Raw genomic sequence first — 21,262 nt, forward strand, 5'->3', positions numbered from 1 at the left:
ATTTCTTCACTAGTTGTCCTGGAGACTAAAATTGTTTAACTGCAGAACAGAAAGAATTAGCAATAGCAGTGCATGCTTCTGTTCCAGCAGTGATAAACATTTGACTGTCATGTTCAGCTTGGACTATTTTTAAAATATCCAGAGTTCTCCATGTGCCAGTTGTCATCACATTAGTAATTTAGCTTCATTTTCCAAACTTATCCATAAAATTAAACTGACAGTACTTATTGGGACCAAATACGTGAGGCAAGTTACCTGACAGACACAGCTGAAGAACTGGGCCCTTAGCAAGACCGAAGTATTTAGAACCTGAGGTAATAGAGGATAGTGCAGCATAATTGCCTTGTTAATAGCTGGTAATGTGTTATGAAATCTAAAGCACCATTCTTGGAGTACCAGGCTGTGTGATACAGAGCTGCTGGAATATGCAACTTTTCAGGGAGAGCCAACCTACGTTTTGACAAACTTTTAGAATTCCAGTTGTCATACTTTTTCTTTGAAATTGTATGTCAGGCTATGAGTGTGAAGCAGCTGTCATATTCCTAACAGGACTAAGATGTCTCTATCTGTATTCAAAGCTTACAGTGCCTGTCTTGGTACTATGAGGAGACACAAACACATCGATCAAAAACATCTGTTACTTATAATAGATTAAAAACACTTGGTCTAAGCAAACATATTCTACAAGGTTAGATTTCGGCCTCATATTTTTAAAACTTTCAAAGATGAAGATTTTGCCAAGACTTACATTCATCCCTTACAAAAAACACGTAATAGAGGTTAAATTTTCATGTCTGAGCACTAAAATATCAGAAAAAGATCCTGACAGCTTCATAAACTGTTGCCCGCTGAAGCAATCTGAACGATGGTCTCATTCACAAGTGCAGTGCTATACATTTTACATTTCAAGGACCAGAAGAAGAGTCATAGTTGATCAGATCAACTGTTTTGCTAGAAAAAATTCAGCTGCTTGTAATAAGGGACATCCGGTCCTGTTAGGCCAAGGGAAGTAGGTTTCTGTCTGAGGCCTCATCTGCAGAGCATTTTCCCTGAGGGGGTCCATCAGATCCCACAAGAGCCATGTCCACATTTGTAAATTGCTCCATCCTGGGCTTTCCCATTGCTAATCCTCAATCATTTAATCTGTCCTCATGCACAGATGGGCAGGGGACTTACTGGGAACAAGGGCTGCATGATGGGAATGGTGGTACCCATGTGCTGGACGTGAATCATTAAAGTCAGCATTAGGGGATTATGTAGGGCTCAGGTGTCTTCTTGGCAGGAGCCACCAAGTTAATTATTTACATAAATAAAGAGTCATCCAGGACAATTAACAGCCATAGAGCAAAGCATGATGTATGCTGGCCTGTCTCACTCCCTAGGCTACAGAGCAAAACTCTTGTAAACAAGGGATGTAAGTGGGCCAATTGCTTACTGGCCCTGCCAAATCAGAAATTGCACTTTTGGCTCAGTAGGGATAAATTGGTTGTGATTGCAGTCATCCTTGCCACCCATGCTGTAGTGTTTTCCCTTGCATAGTGATCCTTAGATGATGCAAATTAACAGAGCTCCTCTGATAGCAACACAATTTGGTGCCCGAGGCAATAAGCCATATTGGACATGAATTGTCTCTGTATCCTCGGCACAGTCTATGCATGTGCACACGGGTCTGTTCCATGCCTTTGGAGTACTGAATCTGAGTCCATCTCAGATGATGTGCAATCATCTCAGCTGACATACGACTACATAACCACAGTCTGTACAACTTAGATTCACACATTTGTTTTTATCTAGGCTGCTGAGCTCCCTGATACCCTGGTCAAGACTTAAGGCTGAAAGGAGATGGCTGCTCAGTGTAAGAGAGGGAAGGGATCAAAGAGATACTTTCAAGAGCTGCTCTCACAATTCCAATTTCAAGCAAAACTTTCCCAAAGCACTTCAGCCTTCTTCCTCTGTGAGAAGAATGCCTTAACTCTTGTTGATCATATGAGAGCAAAATGGGTGTATTTTCTTCTGGCAGAAAGTTGATTGTTTCCTTTGGGGTTTTTGTGCCCTGTGTGCTTTTAACTGCCATAGGGAATGCAGTGAAAGGGCCTTTTTCTGCTTCTGTCTGTTGTCTCAGTCAAAGAGCTGCTAGGGTTTTTAGGCTGCCTATATTAACTTAGCAGTGATTTTATGTTGCTAAATAACAAGCTATTAGCACAACCTTGCCACTGGGGTTTGTCACACTTTGTGTGTCAGCATGTACATGTGCTTTTCCCCCAAGCCTCATTTCTCCCAGCCTATAGTCCGTCCATTTAAAATGAAGTTCACAAACAGCATAGTAATGCTAGAAATCACAAAAGAGGGAACTGATGGCTGTGGCTGCTATTGTAAACCCAATTTCCACAGGCTCAGCGGGGCTTGGCATGTCAGAGGTAAGTTCAGCAAAGGGGGCCCTGCAGCTGTGTCCGAGCCACTGGACTCATGCTGTGGTCTTGAACAGAGGCTGGGGTGAGGATGCTGGCCTACCTCCATGCTTCTGTGTAATGCCTAGCTCCATGCTTCTGTGGGGGCTGGAGCAATACACCTTGTGAGACTGCTCAAAACAATTGCCAGCTCAAAGTTCAGAGTGTTTTCCTTATGGCTATTTTCATATCTAATGGAGGAGGAACACAAGGCCTTAACACACATTTTGTGTTCTGAGTGTATGCTATTGGTGCCCACCTGATATTTCTCCTTTTTTGTATGTAGTGGCACTTCCTTTTTCCACACTGACTTGGGTCAGGCTCTCAGTACCTCTAAGGAAGACATGCAATGGACCATGCAAGAAGGACTGAGGAGATGGTTTTGCTTTATCTTCTCTAGAGCCTTCCCGATGTTATTGCAATGTACTCCATGCCACTTGAGAGAGAAGAGTCTATGCAGTCTCAGGGTATACATACCTCCTTGCTAAATTAAGATTTAGGGTGCTTCAAGACTAACACTGAGACTGGAAATGGAGGCTTAAGTTATCTCCATTACTGAGCATTTCTAATAATGTATTTGACCTCGATGCAAATATATCTTTTCATTTCAGTAGATATGCTGGCTGTGCTGTGACATTGTGCTTGTTGGAGAGTCAGATTTTATTGAGGCATTTTGGAAGCTGGAAGCACCCCATGGACTCCTGTTCACAGACACTATGACATGCTGGTGGGTGTCCACTTTCCTCTTTCCTGGTCTGCATAGCTTTTAAAATGCAATGCATACTGGTGTATGAAATACACCAAATGAAATATACCAACCCTCTAGAATTCTCTGTTAGATGATTTAGAGCTGGAGTGTTTGTAGTCTGGTTACGTAAAATAAATTATTTTTGTGCAGTTGTTTTCTGTCTCTTATAAATTTAGTCCTTTCTCTTCCCATTTCAGTGGTATATTAAATCTAATTAAGTACTTTTAATTGGCATTGGAGAAGAGCAAAGCAATCCGGTTGCTTCCCATACAGTGAGAAAGGAAAAGAAAACTTGTCAACTACAGGAGCTAATTAGCATATATATATTGCCCTGTCAATATGTGTGTGTATATATAGCTGAGGGGTTGAAACTAGATGATCACTGTGGTCCCTTTCAACCCAGACCATTCCATGATATGATATGATATGATATGATATGATATGATATGATATGATATGAGCCTTAGCATGTAGCATTAGGGTTAGCATTTCTTGCTTACCAGGTATGACAGTAGGGACAGGTTAGGCTCAAGTTCTTGCAGTAAGGGAGAAGAAATCTCTAACAGAAAGTAGAAACCTGAAGCAATTAGGTGAGGTTGTTTACATATTAAAAAGAATTATTTTCAGTGAGGATGAAATAATGACTCTATAATAAGGGTGTGAATTACACAGCAGAATCTATGTGTGATTCTCCTGGCCCTTACTGTGCATTTCTTGGGTAACTTGAAACTTGGATGCGTTTGTTTTGGTCCCACATTTTGCCATTCCTTGTGTTGCTGGTATTTTATCTATCAAAGAGATTAGTACCTACAAGCCCTGAGTGTATTTTTTTGAAAATATCAAAATTAGTCAATTTAAATACTTTAAAACCTTGTCCTTATTTGACTTTCTAAGGGTCTCCTAGGAAGCCTTTTGGCGGGGGGGGGGAACTGGAGCTGGTTCTGTTGAAAGGAGAGGAGCATTTAGACATGCCAAAAGCACAGACTGCCTTGGACAGCAGAGAGCCCAGGAGGCTGGCAGGAGTTTGGTGGCTGGGCCCAAGCTGATCAGACTTGCATAATAAAAACCACCCCTCTGCCCACTTTTGCCAAATCCTCTTTAAAGGCATTGCTGCCCGTGTAGAAAGCAATGATGTGTACCCAGTTCTGTTAGCGATGATGCCTCTCCCAGTCTGCAGGTACTGAGCTGGAATAAAAGCATTGCTTCACTCTAGGTCAAAAGGACTTGCGCTGTGAGGCACTGACTCATTTCCACAGAAAACTGAGTGCTTTCAGCTCTTATTAAAATTGAGTCCGTCATCACTGGCTCAGACTTTCAGTCCTTTTAGTAACAGAGCAACTTGAAGTAAGGCAGCATGTGATGGTGGAAAGTGGAGAATGGTATTTAATTCATGATGTATTTTTTTAATGTTCATTGAATCACAGATGCAGGCTTTTGTATGATTGCTTAGAAAGCACGTTTTTTCTCTATATTCCTAGAAGCCTTCTACGAGGTCCTACCCACTGATTCTGTTTAATGTTCCTTCTTAATTAAAAAAAAAAAAAGTCATAGTTCATACCCTTTTAAGAGTTTTAAAGTTTCTTCTACGAAGGTTTTTTTTGTTAGTTTTTTGGGTTTTTTTTTGTTTTTTTTTTTTTGCCTGATAGTCTTAATGTGATCAAATCAGTTCAGCTCAACTTTAATTAAGAAGATGAATGCATTGAGAGTCCCAGCAAGGCTGTCTGTCAGTGGCATGGGATTGCACGATGCCACCATTTGGCCTGCTGTTTTCTTTTGGTGAGGCTGATAATTTTATCACCTTCCCTAAAGTTGCATTTCATTCCCCATAAATTCTTTAGTGCCTCTTTAAGCCTCTCATATCGGAGCACTTTGTCTTCTGAAATGTCCCAGTTTGATCTGTCATTATGGTGGCATGTCACATTCAGTTACTGTATTTGTCTCGCTAGGTGCAATGCAGTCCTGGCTGCCAACATAACTAATTGTGAGTGAGTCTTTCTTGTGAGGCAGTTTGGTGAAAAAATGCAGCTGAGAATACCATTTTCAGAGTATCTGCTCTTTGAACTGTCTTGGCATCAAGTGAAACACTTCATTATGAAAAGGCATAATGGAACCATAGGCTGTGTCTGGGCTGGGAAACTTCTGCCCAAACTTCCTCCTGTTGCTGCCCGTGGCTCAGCTCCACCAGTGATAGCAGCTAGAGGATAAATGAATAGGCTGCTGGTTCCCAAAGCTTTTGGAGTGACGCTCATTTGTGGCTGTCACAGCCTTCTGCTCTTTTTGTGCCTGCCATCTACCAGCCAACATCCCCTTCTATATCTGAAGTGGCCACTTTGGCCTTTTTATCTCCCCAGGTCCCCTTCTGCCTGCCCTCCTCAATGGCTCCCGCTGTCCCTCATGCTTTTTTTCCCTCTCTGCTGCTGGCTTTTGCCAGTGCTACTGCTGGGTTGAAATGAATCAGCTCAGCCAAGCTCATTCAGCTAAATGTGATGCCTCACCCACAGTCCTGGTGTGTTCCATCAACTGGGAATTGGTGATGTGAGCACTACTCTGCTTGTGGCTTCCAGCACGGACATTTCATCCCGTGCCAAGCGTGTCAGTGTGACACCCAAATTTAGCATGCCAGTCACTATTGCTTCCCTTGACACAGCTCAGGCAGAGAGACTGGGAAAATGTAGCAAAAATACTCTATTATGTTCAAAGAGAGATTGATAGTGCCATTAATAAGGCTATTGCTAGCGAATAACACCTCTGTATGGAGAGAGACTCACACTGCCCTTTACAACCATCGGTCCTTTCTTTGTCTTTCTCCCACATTATCTGTGCTTTTCTGTAACATCTATTTGAAACTTTTGCTTTATTGTCACCCCAGGCTTAGGAAAGTCAAGTCCACTCTCCAGAGAGAATGAATTACACCTTACTATGATCCTGCTGTATAGTGTCGAAGATCTGCAGGTCTTAAATTTTAGCTTTCTGAGCTCACCTTTGGTAGTTTGAACCACTCTGAATGATATACAAGTAGTTTGAATGGTACAAGCCATGAGTGACATAAATCTTCCACCTGTGAACAATCTGCATGAGTGTTATGGCACAAAGTGGGTATCTTCCTTAGCATCTGAAATAGCAATACATGAAGTGAGGGTGTTGTTTGCAGGTGGTCAAGTAAGTCAGGTCACACTGTTTGCTCCACCACTTCTAACGCTGTATGCTACACTTCTCCTAGCCCCATATCTTGGGGTTAAATAAAGTAATAAACTTTAGATTCCCCTTCCTTCCAGTTTCTCAGCCTTTAGAGGGCTTTTGAAACACACTTGTAAGTATGTTTTTTCTACATCTATCGATGATAAGAAACTAATGGAATGAAAAATCATGCCTTGTCATTCCCCTTCCTCTCAGGATTTTCAGTCTAAAGAGAAATATTAAATATGCAATGCTATGAGAAAACTGGCAAAGCTACAGTTATGTAATTCATTCAATATTTTAAAGACATTTTCTGTCTCTTTAACAGATACACATAAGGCCGTTATGTGTAAATGTTTAACAGATACACATAAGGCCCCAGGCAAACAAAAAACAACAAACAAAACAACAAAAACAGGAGAAGCTGGGATATGGAGAAAACTAAGACCTTCTGTGACCGCTGGCTGCACTCCTGTGTTCCCTGTGGATATGCATCTTGCTCTTCCTTCTCTGTCTTCCTCTTGGAGTAGAAAAGTTCTTTTACTTGGTAAAAGGCTTGACTTTTTATGAACACATAAAGATGGATCTGAAAGGGAAGTGTGAAGCTTTGAAAAGGGCTTCCATGAATTTCTGTTCTAGTAGATACTTGAGGTCTTTCAAGAACTCATTCAGGACAGACCTGCCTGGGAACTAAGGCTTCACTTTGTTTTAGAATGTATACTATAATGCTCAGCATTGCACTATTTGATTACAATTTCTTCAGATATCCTTGTCTTTTCTGTGTAAAAGAAAAGCTTGCAATACTTTAATAATAATACTTAATAATACTTAATAATACTTGCAAGATAAGAACCTGTAGTTGAGAAATATATTTAAGAAAGACTATTTTGACCCTGAAGCCAAGCAGTTTTATAACTAGTTTTACTCAAGTCTTCCAGGAGATGTAACAATAGCTGTGAGGATCAGACACTAATGGTTTAACTTCCCTTCTGTACCTACATTACCTATAAGCTACTTGTTGTGTCAGGAGTGATAATTCTCAAGGTCAGGGACATTTTCTGCTCTAATCTTAGTCTGCTTTCTCTATCAAAGTGAGATGACAGCTGTGTGCATGTGTACTGTGAGTGCAAACTGAATTTAAAATATGCTGTAGAACTTTACCTGATTTTCAAATCTGAAGCCAGATCCTCTCCCAGTTTTGCTTTTTGCTTAAGAGAAGAAAAAATAAAATAGGAAAAAAGTGAGAGTGGGGGAAACCAGATAGTTGAGCTTTGTTATTGCATTATTTATTTTCATTAAACCATAATACTAACTGCAAACATCTTTGGAAATGTTTAATTACCTCTTTCATCAAAGGCTGTTTGACATGCAAATAAAGGAGAAACCAAAGTGGTGATATACAATTAGCAACTTTTACATCTAAATAGGTTTCAGGCTTGGGGGGGGGAGCTCAGAAGGTGATCTTCCATTTTGATATCAGTATGGTCCAAGGTTACCACGGGCCTCTTTGACATAACGGCCTTTCTGAATTTCAGTAGATTCGGTAGTTTCAGAACAAGCTTTTGCTCTGTTTGCTTATGTTTTATGATTTGTTTGAGGCTTGTTCTTGTTGGTATGGTTTGAGAACTATTAGGTGGGAAAACCCAGTGAGTGACAGACGTGATGGAGAGGAGATGATTTTGCTGTGTGTATTTTGCCATGATTGCAGGTGGACAAATATCACATAAGACAGTTTTCCAAGTTTTTATTCAAACACATTTATTTTACAGAATATATGACCCCTTTTCCCTTACTACTGTACTCTTATTTTCTAAAAAGCTCTACTTCCCAGGAAGGAAAGTGTTACAGGCACTCCTGCCAACATATATCCATCTGTGAGTGCTGGTGTGAATATTTATATGCTTGAATCAGAATTTGGGGCAAACTGCCTGTGGTCTGGGAGTCATTTGGTCAGGAAGCAGATGGGAGAACTCACGGCTGCAATGAACATGTGATGCAAGTTACTGGGACCAGTCACGAACACGTTCTGAGCAACTTGTGATAAATTCTGAAGAAGTGAAGGACAAGCATATTTCTACAGGAGAGTTTTGCAGTATCTTTGGTTTGTAAGTTACATTGTGAGTTGCACTGATGATATGCAAATTGAAAGGACATGATCTTTGAATATATATCCGCACATCATAATTAGGTCTGATGAAGCAAAGTAGCTTACTCCAACTTTGTAACTTTTTTTGTTCTTGTTGAGAACCAGATAGCACACACTTTAGAAGGGTATGAAAATCAAGAAATGACTTTAGCTCATATCTGTTGACAAAGATTGCTAGATTATTCTGGACCATTTCACTACTTGGCTTGTCATCCTTTCTGCTCAGAGGACCAGAAGTTTAATTTTCACTGAGAAATTCTGCCTCACATGGAGAACTGATTCTGTTTTGGCCTGTCTTTCTTGCTGCTTATGGCAGACCTGACTTTGCTGTTATCAACGCTTCATTTACACTAAATATCTTGCATCATTCACCTGACTTGTGTGTTATACTTGACCTTCTTTGGGATCAGATGGCTTCTACATCTTTGTGGAACTCTTATAGATCCAGAAAAATAAGTGAATTAATTATCAATAAAATAGTAATTGTATGTGATTATTCTTTTTCTAGAGATTACACATAGCCTTTTTAAAGTCTAATATCAGAACAGAGAGCAGACAAAGAAAGACATCCTTTTCACATTCCCGGGAACAAATCAGTTCTATATTTTGCAAGGTCACTATTGGTATTCCCAAATCTTAACATGTAAACATGTCTTCAAAGAAAAGATTGCTCTCTTTGCATGGTGGTCTTGAAACTAGTGCATCTTTCACAAATTGAAGCTGAATAGACTTCAAATTACTGCAAAGAAGGAATTGGGCTGAAGGTGGTATTTATAGTGGGTATTTTGATTGTTGTGATTGTATTTTCTCATATAATAATAATGATGGTGATTGCAGCTCACTTCCCTCAAGCTCATCTCTATCATTCATGCATCTACAAATTGAGTTTGAATGCAGATAGACTTGGAGATAGAGAATTATTTCACAGGTCTTTTCCCCTTTTGATCTTTTATTCAGTTGAGCTAGTGGGATGCCCTGCTTTCCTTCCCAAGGTTTTTCCTTTGTCTGTGAATAAGGTACTAGAGAATACTTCCATACTTTCTTTCAACTTAAAATGTTTTTCTTAACCTTTGTAATACCGGTTAAGTTTTATATTGAGGGAACTGTTACCCTCTTTGCAATATTGTATACATGGCAAGTGAAATTTTTCTGTTACCTTTTAGCAGTCTTGGAGCCTGATGGAAATAGCTGTATTGCAGGTGGGGTTAGATTAGAAGAACGTATTTGCAAGCATGAGGGCAGAGCTTCAAAGCAGCCTCCCCCTTCTATCAATGTCATCATCTCTTCTAGAAAAACAACTGTTCTTGCAATTTTTCAAAGTGTAAGAGGATGTTTTCAGTGGACCCAACCAGGATTTATGGCTCTAGCTCTTCCCTTAGGATATCTATTCTATGTCATACACAGAAAATATTGCTATACTGTCTAAATGATAGTGAATATACCATACTTCAGTCCTGAAGTTCTGCAGTGAAACTTACCCCAGAGTCAAACACAACAGTGAACTGCATTATAAAATGCTGTCTCAAGAGCAGCCACAATGACATCCTCTTCTACTCCCCAGCTCAAAAGAGCAGTACAAATCGCTAGCTACTGTGAGGAGGCTGGGGAAGCATGCCAGAAAGCACTCGGGAGCTGTGCAGATTGCAAAACCCCTCATGATAATTGAGAGGGCTTGCATTTTGCTCTGAGATGATTTGGTTAGGATTACTCAGTAAAACCGCAACAGAACTGAGATTATATATTATAATATATATTATATTTATACTATAAAACTGAATAAATACCTGAGTTCTCACAATGCTAAATAGAAAGGGATCTCAGTATTTTCCTTCTGGGCATTTGTAATTATGTCTTTGTGTTGCTCTGAGCTGTCTGCACTAGAATAGAAAGGTCGTTTTCACTGTCAGATCCTTCCTATCAAAAAGTCATTGGTTTATCATCCAGCAGTTGTTTCCCTGTCAAGCTCAGTATTATAGTGTCTGTTCTCAGCTTCTCAGTCTCTGATGACTTTAAGATATGCATCACAAAGGAATGACATCTCTCTTTGTGGAAACAGTATTTCTTCACCTTCCACCTATGGCTGTGATCTTGTACTAGTTGGCACTCTACTGAACAGGAGTGTCTTGTCTGCACTTTGTAATTAGCCTCGCTGAGGAAAGAGGATTCCATTATTTAAGGACTTTCTCCAATTGGTTAGCTACAGTTGCCAGTATTTTATGAGGCACCTCTCTTTCCCTTTAGTAGTCCTGGATTCTGTTCTGAAGATCTGCAGTCCTACAACCACAACTACATTATTTTAGCACTTATTATGCTATATACAAAATAAAAAACTAGTGTTTCAGAACATTTGGCTAGTAAACAACAGTTGGTATAAAGCATTGAAGACATTTCCATAGGGTAGTGCTGGTGCAAATTGTCACAGGAGCAACTATGAAGTGTCTGTGCTAACCTGCAAACAAATAACAGCCAGTTGGTATTAAAAAACGAATTTAATAAATAAATAAATACATACATACATAAAAATAATTTAAAAAAATATGTAATGCAGAAGTCTGGATGTCAAACCAGACCGACTGCTTTCTGGATGTTTCTTACACAGCCCCTTATAGAAGTTACATTAGTCAAGAATACCACAATGGGCCTCGATTGTGTCCCAGCAAGAGTGAGCGACTTTTTTTGGAGGGTACAGTTTCAGGCTTTCATAAGCTAGGCCTCTTGTGATACGCACATCTCCAGTGCTGACTCTGTCTGCCAGGCTACTCAGGTCTTGTAGATAACCTACTATGGCCCCATTTCTTACATGTAATGACCTTGGAAAACCAAGCAGGAGTTAATGACCCTGCTCAAGGGCATCCATAATCCTTCTCCATACAAGAAACACCCAGCATCGCTCCCCAGCACTCAGTCTGGCTCTCTGGTAAAACCTATTCCTTACCCTACTTTCTACATTGCAGGACAGCCCTATGCTTGTCTTATTCCTTAATCTTTCTACTTATAAAGTCCTGTTCTGCTTCCAGTTTTGAGGACTACTGAATGAGCCCACTATTCACTACCTTGAAATTAGCATTTGCCTGAGTGCATCAGTTGTGAAGTCCTTAAATAGAAGTTACTAGAGGACAGACTGTGACTTGTGATAGAATCAAGAATAATTTATTGTTGAATACTATTGGGGGCATGTTAGAAGGCAACTGTTCGATGAATTATTGTGGGATAGTACTTGATAGTTGTACTACAGGTATATGCAGAGCCATCTGCATTTCTTTTAGTGACAAAAGTAATCACATTTTTCTCCACTGCTGTCAAAATGCTGAGCCAACATGCCGATCTGGGAGTGTGATTTGGAGTTCTGGTCTGGCTACATCAGCTGTGCTATTTAAGCTAATTCCAGCAGTAGATTCTGTAACATTGGTGAGGTGTGAGCCAGGAAAAGTACAGATGTTGCATTATGCTGCAAAGTTTGGCAGTTTGAAGGACTCAGTCCATCCCCTGGGCCCTTTCCTGTCTGCCTTGTGTGACAGTTATGGCACAGGGCAGAAACAGAAGCAAACGATCCAGCAAAAGCAGAGATTCTCCTACTGAAAGGAGCATCCATGTTGATTAGAGCCACTCTTACTGTTTGCTCTTCTAGCATTTGCTCTGCCAGAGAGAAAGGGTTCTTCAGCTGCTGCTGTGGATTCCTGAATGCAAAGACAGCTGTTCTGGCTGAGATTAGGGCTCTTAGAGGTCAGCAAAGATTTATCAGCCTCCTCTTTTCCCACTTCCAATTTTTCTGAGAGCCATTACAGCAGTAGAATCCCATACTGTTATTGTAATTTGAGATTCGTCTATAGAATTTGTTTTTCAATAAAATAAATCAATTGGTGATGATTCCTCAGGTTCTTAAATTATCATTTTATTACTATTATAGTCACTGTTTTTTTAACTGGGCATCAAGAGTTGTATGTAGAGAGCTGAAAGGCCGTTTCATCAGAACTGCTTTAGCAGAGAGGTAAGGAAATTGATGGAGTTGCTCCACTAATCCAAACTAGTCAGTTAACTGCGTTCCACAAGCTCTGCATTAACAGTGAAAAGTTTTCTGTTTGGCTTTCTTAGGAGATATGCAAATGGAAGTAGAGGAATGAGCAGGGAGAGTGGTCATAAATGCATGTTTTTCTCTAGGTTCAGGGGTGTCAATCTGTAGAGAATGCATCAGGATTTTTCCTAGCTTGATTCATGCTGGGTGATGTTGTTATGTGGCACCTGTTTTGTACTGAAAATCCATGAAATGTAGCAGTTACTGCAAAAGACTACAGAGAAGTAAGTTTTGGATCATTCAGGAGCAAATACTATAGTCAGGAATGTGTGATATGTGATGGTACTGAATGGTGAGGTTAATATGACTACTCCCTCATGAATGTAACATGGAAAATTCTGCTTCAACAAACTTTTCTGAAGTAAAAGCTAGAGAAAACACCTCCTGTCAAATGCAAATGCCTCATTCAGACCTGACCTCCAGCAGTTACAATGAGGTACAGTATGGTTCATAATTTCTGCTTGTGTTACTCTGTGGAATTTGTACGTGTTGATCTTGACCTTGGATTTGCAATTAAGCTTGAGAACAGTCAAAATATTTAGTGCACAGGAATGGAATTCTCTCTGCAATGCCTTTTCGTGGGTATAAATATTACCATAAAAAAGAACAAACTCAGAACTTCAAGTTTACCTGTCTTACAGGCAGATAAATAATGCTCATACATCTTTTGCTAGAAACTGAGACCAAAAGGAAATGATTTATCTTATTTCTATTCATCTGTTGAACTCAGTGAAACAAGGGGGAAATGCTTTTATGAAGATACAATACTATTTTCATTTTTGATGATCAGTTAGAGATAATCCAATTGTTTTTCTTGCATCAGCTGCAGCTATGCAAAGCCCCACAAACCACGTGCTGCCAAGAAGGGCCAAGAGGAATGCAGAGGCAATGGGTGCAGGACAGCTTTTTGTACCAACATTGGTTTTGGTATATCAGGTTTCTGACTCCAAAACAGTGCTCCGTAGCACCCTGTGGAACCTGATCACATAACGTTTGCTTATGCAGAGGAAAATAGACAGCTTCACATTACAGAATGTGTAATTTCACAAATTCCTTAAAATCGCATAGCTTGGGGCTCAACTATTTCTTTTTTCCTTTGTGTCCTGCTTCCTAAATCTTGAGTATTTTAGGGAATAATTTCAAATTTATTCTGTAATCCTAGCATACTATTCCTTCAATTTGTCTCCATTATTACAATTTCTCACTTGACACAGGCTATAGTAACTTAGGCTAAGCATTTTTTCTTATGTTGTACAGAATAATGTGCCAGCACAGCACTACAAGAGAGCTCTGTAATTACTTTAGGGATCGGTGAAGGATGACCAAATGTGTTAATATATACAGTGCTTTCTCTTCAGCACTAAAAGAAACAGAACAGTGTAGATAACAGCTTGTATGCTTAAAGCAACCTTCACACTGAATTGAAATTTACTGGATATGGCTTAAGATGGTCACTTTTGGTGGTACCTACTGGACTTAAAATCTGTCCTGTGGTTTTGTTGCATTTTCAGAAAAAAATTCTCAATTCATACTTTCATGGAATATATAATTTAAGGTCCTGATCTGTACCATCTTTTCTCAGGTAAACTCAGGTTCAGGACTACTTGATGCAACTATCAGAGGCAGAAAGCAATTAAAATTCATGCACAATTGTTTATGATGGTGGATAGTGATAGGTTTTAAACTAAGACAGGGGAGGTTTAGGTTAGATATTTGGAGGAAGTTTTTCACTCAGAGGGTGGTGATGCACTGGAACAGGTTGCCCAAGGAGGCTGTGGATGCCCCATCCCTGGAGGCATTCAAGGCCAGGCTGGATGTGGCTCTGGGCAGCCTGGTCTGCTGGTTGGCGACCCTGCACATAGCAGGGGGGTTGAAACTAAGTGATCATTGTGGTCCTTTTCAACCCAGGCCGTTCTGTGATTCCATGATTCTATGATTCTATGATTCTATGATTCAAGAACACCATGAGATTCATCCTCTCCTGCTCCACGTACAATTCCTTCTGCTGGTTTCTCCAACAAATAAGAGAATATATATTAAAAAAGGAAAAAAAAACAAAAAACAAAAAACAACCACAGACAAAAAAGCAAGCCAGACACAAAACTTAACATCTCTACACGCAAATTTCATTTATAGAGAAGATGAAGAAATGTTTGTAAAGCAGACTTAACATTTTGTGTTAAGCAGTACAGTAGCACAAGTCTCTCCTTACTACTGTGGAAGGAAAAGAGAAGTGTTAAAGGGGCTTTTTGGTACTCACTCAGTTTGTGGCTGGCTGCTATTAGTTTTTTAAGTTAGATAAGTCAGCAAGTTTGTCATTAGGATGTTTAGGAATTGCTGACACACTCTCTGAGTCTAGACTGTGTTCTAAGGGCAGCTTGAAGGTCTTGAGACTATCTTTACCGATACAGTTTGGTACAGGAATGACTGGAGCACATCTAAGAGAGCAGGTGCTTGAGTGTGCATTAGCTCATCTGCAGGAGTGCTTACACAGACTGTGCACATACGGGCAGAACATGGAGCATGCAATGCATGCAACCTGTTCTGAACTTCCTCTTTCACTGTGCTGTGGATGTCAGCGTGCTGCCTCTGCTCTTGTCTCTGCTTAATGACACCAGGAGAGGGTCAACAAAGGAAATGGAGTAGAATGGAAACAGCCATTCTGGTTCAGAGAGCTAAGGGTTGGAATATTTCATTTGCCCATTCCTAATTCTACAAATACTGAGTTATATTCTTCAAGATGCCACATGTTTTCTCTGCCACCATGCCAAACCTAAGAGATCAAATAGCAAGAACATCCAGTAAGCTGGAGGTTCCCTGAGGGATATTGCCCATGGTGGCAAGCAGACTGAAGTGGAGCCATTCCTAGGGTGGGTGAGTCATAAAGAGCTGCTTTGTGCTCTCCCCACTTGAGCTAAAGCCAGAGGTTATTAACTACAGCTGGAAAACTGCAGTTACAATAGTAATGTGTCCTTTAGCAAAAGCATATGATAGCTCTGTTAAAACCTGGTCTTATCCTTCTTTTTTAATGCTCTCCAGACTCTTGAGATTAGTTTGAATTGCGTTATCCCACATGCTTTAATTTCCCTGAGTAGACACACATCTTCTTTTATGTGTTCAAGTGTCTTTGTTACGTGTCCCTGTGGCACTGAACTGCACAGACCTCCTGTTCGACTCCAGAGGTTGCTTCATGGGCCTCACAAATTGCCCACAGCTTGCTGGCAGGTTTCATCGAGTTACACCCTTTGGGGGCAACAGGCCGGTAGACTGTGGAAACAGGCTTAGCAAAAGAAACACCCACATACAACATGTAAAATATGACAGATCTATCCTAAACATCAGCTTTCTGAATGCAATCTGACTCAGTCTGGTCTTGTCCCCATGTTTGGTTCAAATCCCCAGGACAGATCAAATCTCTCCGCGTTGGCTCCCAGCAGTAAGTGGACTCATCTTTGCTGAAAGATTCCCCTTTGTTAAACAATCACTGTCACTATTTTGGTCAGATAGAGAACAATGCTATTTTAACCGATATTATTGCAGCCTGAAGATTTAAATTCTCACCATGTTTCTGCAGAGATTATCCAAAGTTAGACTGATTCTGTTCTGAGAGCTCATTATTTCCTTCAGCATTCCAGGTGAGGGCTTCTTGGTTGTTTGATCTCATTTTTCTGGACATCTCTGACTGCATCCAGATCTTCCTACCAAACACATGATCCAATTTCCAAAATTTTCTTTTCTTTCTTTTTTTTTCTTTCTTTTTTTTTTTTTTTAATCTGTAAACTTCCTGGGCATGAAAAAACTCTAGAGTGATACAGAAAGTATGGTAGTATGCAAAGGTGTGTTGTCTGCCTCCTATGGGGTGTTCGGATGGCTTGTAGAATTAATTATATTCACTTGAATATTAGCCCCTGACTGCTTCCATGGCACCAACTTGGGCTGAAATATTGTCAGGCTTCAGAAGCACAAAAATCTACTTCCACAGGCCTCTTTCCACAGCAAGGTCAAGGAGGTAGATTCTTTCTGCTTCTCTTAGTCTTTGTATAGAGACGCTGTCTGTCCTCTTAAGGAGAAAAATTAGATAATCTTAATAAGCACTCATTCCAGCGGTGAATGTGGAGAAGAGTGTCCTCAAATCGGAATGCAAGGGATTGTGTTGTAGCATTAGTGGTGTGGAGGAGATGGTGAAGATATGCTAGTATTCTATCAACAAAGATTAAGTTTCTACTGCAGATTTGATTAAATTATAAATCTTCCTGCTGTGGTAGATGAATTCTGCAGAAGGTTTTCACATCGCCTGATGAGAAGATGGATTGCTTTAAAGCCATAGCTTTCTTTGGAAACACAAGGCCTGGCTTTACTTTTTTTTTCTATAGCTTTCAGAAGCTGAAGACACTGATTTGTCTGCTCAGGCAGATTACCAGAACTGAACGATAGATTGAATTGTCTATGGCTCTGTCCAAACGAGTAGTCTGATCTAATAACGTGTTTCCCCCTCTGTCTATTGTCTACTTGCTAAGTCTAGGATTACATTGTTTTTCTGTGCTTAGCTCCAGGATGTAAGAATTTCCTCCTTTCCCATGTGTTTACATGAACAAAATATAACTTGGAAAAAGTCTTGCTTGCTTAGAAATTGTAAGAACTGAAGTTTAAATATATATCTGAAGAAGAGGATTTCTTGTACTACCCTTTATACTGTTGTTCCACTTGTCTTTCTACCTGTTTTTTCCCAATCCTGTTGTTTTTTTTTTTTAAAGCAGCTTAGGTATTTCAATATTTTGCAAGTTCTGCAGGACTAAAAAAGAGGAAGAACTGGCAGCATACAAACCTCAGAGCCATTAAGTTGCGTGAAAGTCAATCTGAGATATAAAATTCAAGTCTCACCACCAAAGGCCCTAGGGAGGTTGGAGAGCTGTGTGGGGACAAGGCTGTGGTGATGTTAGCCTCTGATGGAATTTGGTGATATGCCTGCATTGGAAGTAGAGGAAAGTGTTCATTTATCTAATGATCCCACAAGGCAGAGCAGTGCTGTTTCTGTTTTACAGATGGCAATCTTGAAGACAAGTGGAGATTTTTTTTTAAATGCTAATGGTAGTCACTGAACACCAAAAAAAAAAAAAATGGTGCTCAGGATCGTCTCTGTTTCCATGAGCTATAGAAAAAACAAAGTGTTTATTAACTATAGCCAGCCTTTCTTAAATCTCTCCCATTTCTACCCTTCCCCAAAAAGTGATGTTTTCTAAGTCATGCAGAACTGATGAAATATTCTCTTTGAGCAAGGAATGTCTCCCACTAAAAATTTCCAGGCTACTGTGCTGGCCACTTGACCAGCTCTCTTGAACACTGTTGAGCTGCAGGTAACCATTAAATAAAGAGGGTTTTTTTCTGTGAATATTTAGTTTGAGTGCCTATGGTACTTCAGCAGAAGCAATTGGCAGTAATGTCTTCCACAAATCGCTCTATTACCACTGACTCCAGACTTCTTTAGATAGTAGCTGATAAAGTTCAAAACATTAATTTCCACCAATAAACAGGATCTGGAAGCCTAGGGAGTTAATAGGGCTTTTTCATCTCAGCCTAACTCTCTGATCTAATTTCAGATAGCAGGAAATATGCCAACTTTAGCCTCTAATTAGAGTTACTCTTTGGAGATTATTTGTAGCAGACCTCCAAGCTTCTTATGACAAAAATGCATTGGCATTGCTACCAGCATAAATATGTTAGATGTTTGTCATGTAGAGGCCATTTGAATTATGCAAGGAATTGTTACAAAGAGCTTTAAAATATATCAGACTTCAAGAACAGTAATTTTATCTAGAAACTGTATTTCCATATTCTCCCTGAAAGAGTAAGTGCGGCAACTCTGCCATCTTGTCTATTTTCTTTCAGGTACCAGAATTTTTTTAAATATTAAAAGACAAAGTGATGTTAGTGATTCTATTTTATTTTTCATTTGTTCTTTGATCTTGCTTTAGAAAGTGTTCTGGGTACCATATTTTGCTGAACTCTGATTATCTTCAATGGGGATTAGGCATCTACTCCACCCTAGAACACTTTTGCTCTCAGAGGATTGAAAGAGCAAATTCATTATGGCAAAGCAGTCTGTCCATATCACTCTCTTTTCAGAGGACTAGCTCTTACCACTATCACAGAGGGCTTTTGCTTTCTCAGTAATTCATGACTCCCACTGTGCTGGTATTTGCTGTTCAGCAGGACTAAGAGATACAGAATGGGACCAGAGAAATGAAGAATAACTGTGTGGTGGCAGAGGTGTGATTATATGATTCCTTTCAGTGATGTCTTTTCCTCTTGTAGGAGCCATATTTTATGTTTCTACCTCACCTTTCAGTCAAGAACAAGTTATTTTATGTTCAATTCCTATTGCACGCAGGCAATAGTGGCCATAAAGCAGTTTATAAAATTAACTAAGCCTCATAGTACCCCTGTGAGAAATCCTCTGAGTTTTATAGTATATCTAAAGTGACCAGAGTTACAATGCTGGGAGCAGAACAATGCTGGGATGGACCCTCTCCCAGTACTGTCCATCCCTTGCTCATTGGGATGGGAAAATGTACCATTACTGATTGCAGATCCTCCTTCCAAGCTCCCTAAAGAGTACTACTTGGGAAATTATGGAATCATAGAATGCTCTGGGTTGGAAGGGACCTTTAAGATCATCTAGTTCCAACCCCCTGCAATAGGCAGGAACATCTCCCACTAGACCAGGTTGCTCAAAGCTGCATCCAGCCTGCATCAGTGCTTCTAGGATAGTGGGGACAAGAACAATCCACAAGATAAAGGGAACATCTGTGTTGGACCTTTGTGTGTTTTAACTTACTTTTTCATCTGCATTTAAAAGTGGTGTCAGAACAAATTGGGTATTATAAGCCAGGCACCTCCTCTTCCTTTGCCTTCTCTAATATAGGTTCTCTGGCAACCTGTAGCTTCCAGGGTGAATTGCCCATTAGAGTGCTGAAGCTTGAACTACATCACAGTTAACTCAGAAAAATAAGGGTAACTGAACTGCAGTATGCTTGAGATAACAGGAAGCATACTTCCAAATATTTTGATTTCCCAATTTTTGATTAGGGAAATATTTGATTTAGTTGGAAATCCAGTTTCCCAGCAAAACAGTCTGTGGAACAACATTATCAAGCTCAGGTCTGTGTCCTCTTTATTTTCCATCTTAAATATGAATCTAAAGAATTTCTAGCAGTTGTTTTTTTTTCTCTGAGCTTCTTATATTTAAAATTAATGGTTTGTTTAACCTGAAAGTCTGTGCATGACTGGAGGACTGGAAGAATGACAGAGAAATCATGCAGGCAAAGTCAAATTAATTTGAGAGGTGAAATGGGTTTTATTTTGATTCTTTCTTGCTGCTCAATTGTGTGGACATTTACACTTGCGTGGTACTAACATAAAATGAGTGAGAAGTTCTGAGAGGGCAGTGTTATCTTGCTCCACCCAGTAAATTTAACAGCAGATTTATGAGAGATGGATTTCATCGTTGTGGAGAAACAGTTTAAAGCAACAGCCTCTTCCTCAGTGAAATGAATTTACAACAGTTACAAATCTCAACAGCTGAAATTCACTGCTGAGCACCTGTGCCCTCTCCTTCTGAGTAATTTCAGTGACTAGGCCTCCTGTCAGCCCTGTGGCATCACTCAGGTTACTGCTGCCATCTTGAAATATTCAAGCACTGCTTCAGTAGTCATCTTCTCCACCCTGTTCCCTATTGGCACTGCCTAGCAGGCCATGCTGAGATGGTGCCTGATGAGCTGTGAGTCCTGGGCAGGCTGTGAGTAGATCCGGATCTGCAAATGTCTATGCAAAGCTGAAGGCAGTAGAGAATCAGGCCTTTCATTCTTTTTAATTAACCTCTATAAGAAGAGATATCTGAGAGAGAAAACTATTTGCTACTCTGTCCTGTAATGCAAGGATGAAAGAGCTGCTAATCTAAGGGAAACTGCAGAAGCATAAGAAAAAGAGACTGCTATCCAAGCATAAGGAACAGATGTACTGATATCCTTTTGTTTTCAGAAGTTAAAAAATGTCAGGCGAAGACTGAGGATGTGACCCTTCCTCTTTAAGACCTTCTTAAGGAAGATTTATTGAAATAAAAACCTCAAGAAAGAAAAGCTTTCTCATTCTTCAGTTGCAGACGTATGCATGAGGACAGCAGGACATGCAGCTGCTGCTGCCTGCAAGGCAATGACCCCAAATTGCACACTCAGCAACACAGTGTCACCTGTGCCCCAGCACAACTGCTGGCCTGCAGCAATGTGAGCTCACTGCCAGGATCTCTGTGCTGCTGTTGGAGCTGCTGACTTTAAATTTTTTTCTGACTGCTTATGGGAATCCAAGTGGACACTTGCCACTATCATTGCAAGGGGAGAACGATGTCCTGGTGCAAAAGGTGCCATGTACAATAGAGGATTCTGTGCAGCACCCAAGGGAAACATAGTTAGGAAATTTAAATAAATAGCTGCTTGGTCTCTTCTGAAAAGACATCAGTGAAAACATTGGAAAAAGGGTACGTGGGTGGCTTGGCCAGCAGCATTATTTCGGTTTTGTCTACTGCAGGGAATTGTTTTTTTCCCAAACTCCTCCAGCCAGCTTAATTTAGAGCAGATTGAAGTTATACTACGGGCTATGCTAATATTAAATGAGAGCCA

General features: G+C 40.2%; 1 long non-coding RNA gene across 9 annotated transcripts in view; it reads left to right on the plus strand.

Annotated features, from left to right (window-relative positions):
- The window catches only part of LOC116242308 (uncharacterized), a 346,694-nt gene that overhangs the window by 127,305 nt on the left and 198,127 nt on the right, over positions 1-21,262 (plus strand). For 6 of the 9 annotated variants that reach the window (XR_016471817.1, XR_016471816.1, XR_016471810.1 and 3 more), the window contains one exon: positions 3,059-3,174. The exons of the other annotated variants lie outside the window; for them this stretch is intronic. This is a non-coding gene — a long non-coding RNA (uncharacterized LOC116242308). The remainder of the gene's footprint in view (positions 1-3,058; positions 3,175-21,262) is intronic. 9 annotated transcript variants of the gene reach the window in all.

This window comes from Phasianus colchicus, chromosome 1 (genome assembly GCF_987193195.1).
Source record: "Phasianus colchicus chromosome 1, bPhaCol1.hap1.1, whole genome shotgun sequence".
NCBI classification, from domain to species: Eukaryota; Metazoa; Chordata; class Aves; order Galliformes; family Phasianidae; genus Phasianus; species Phasianus colchicus.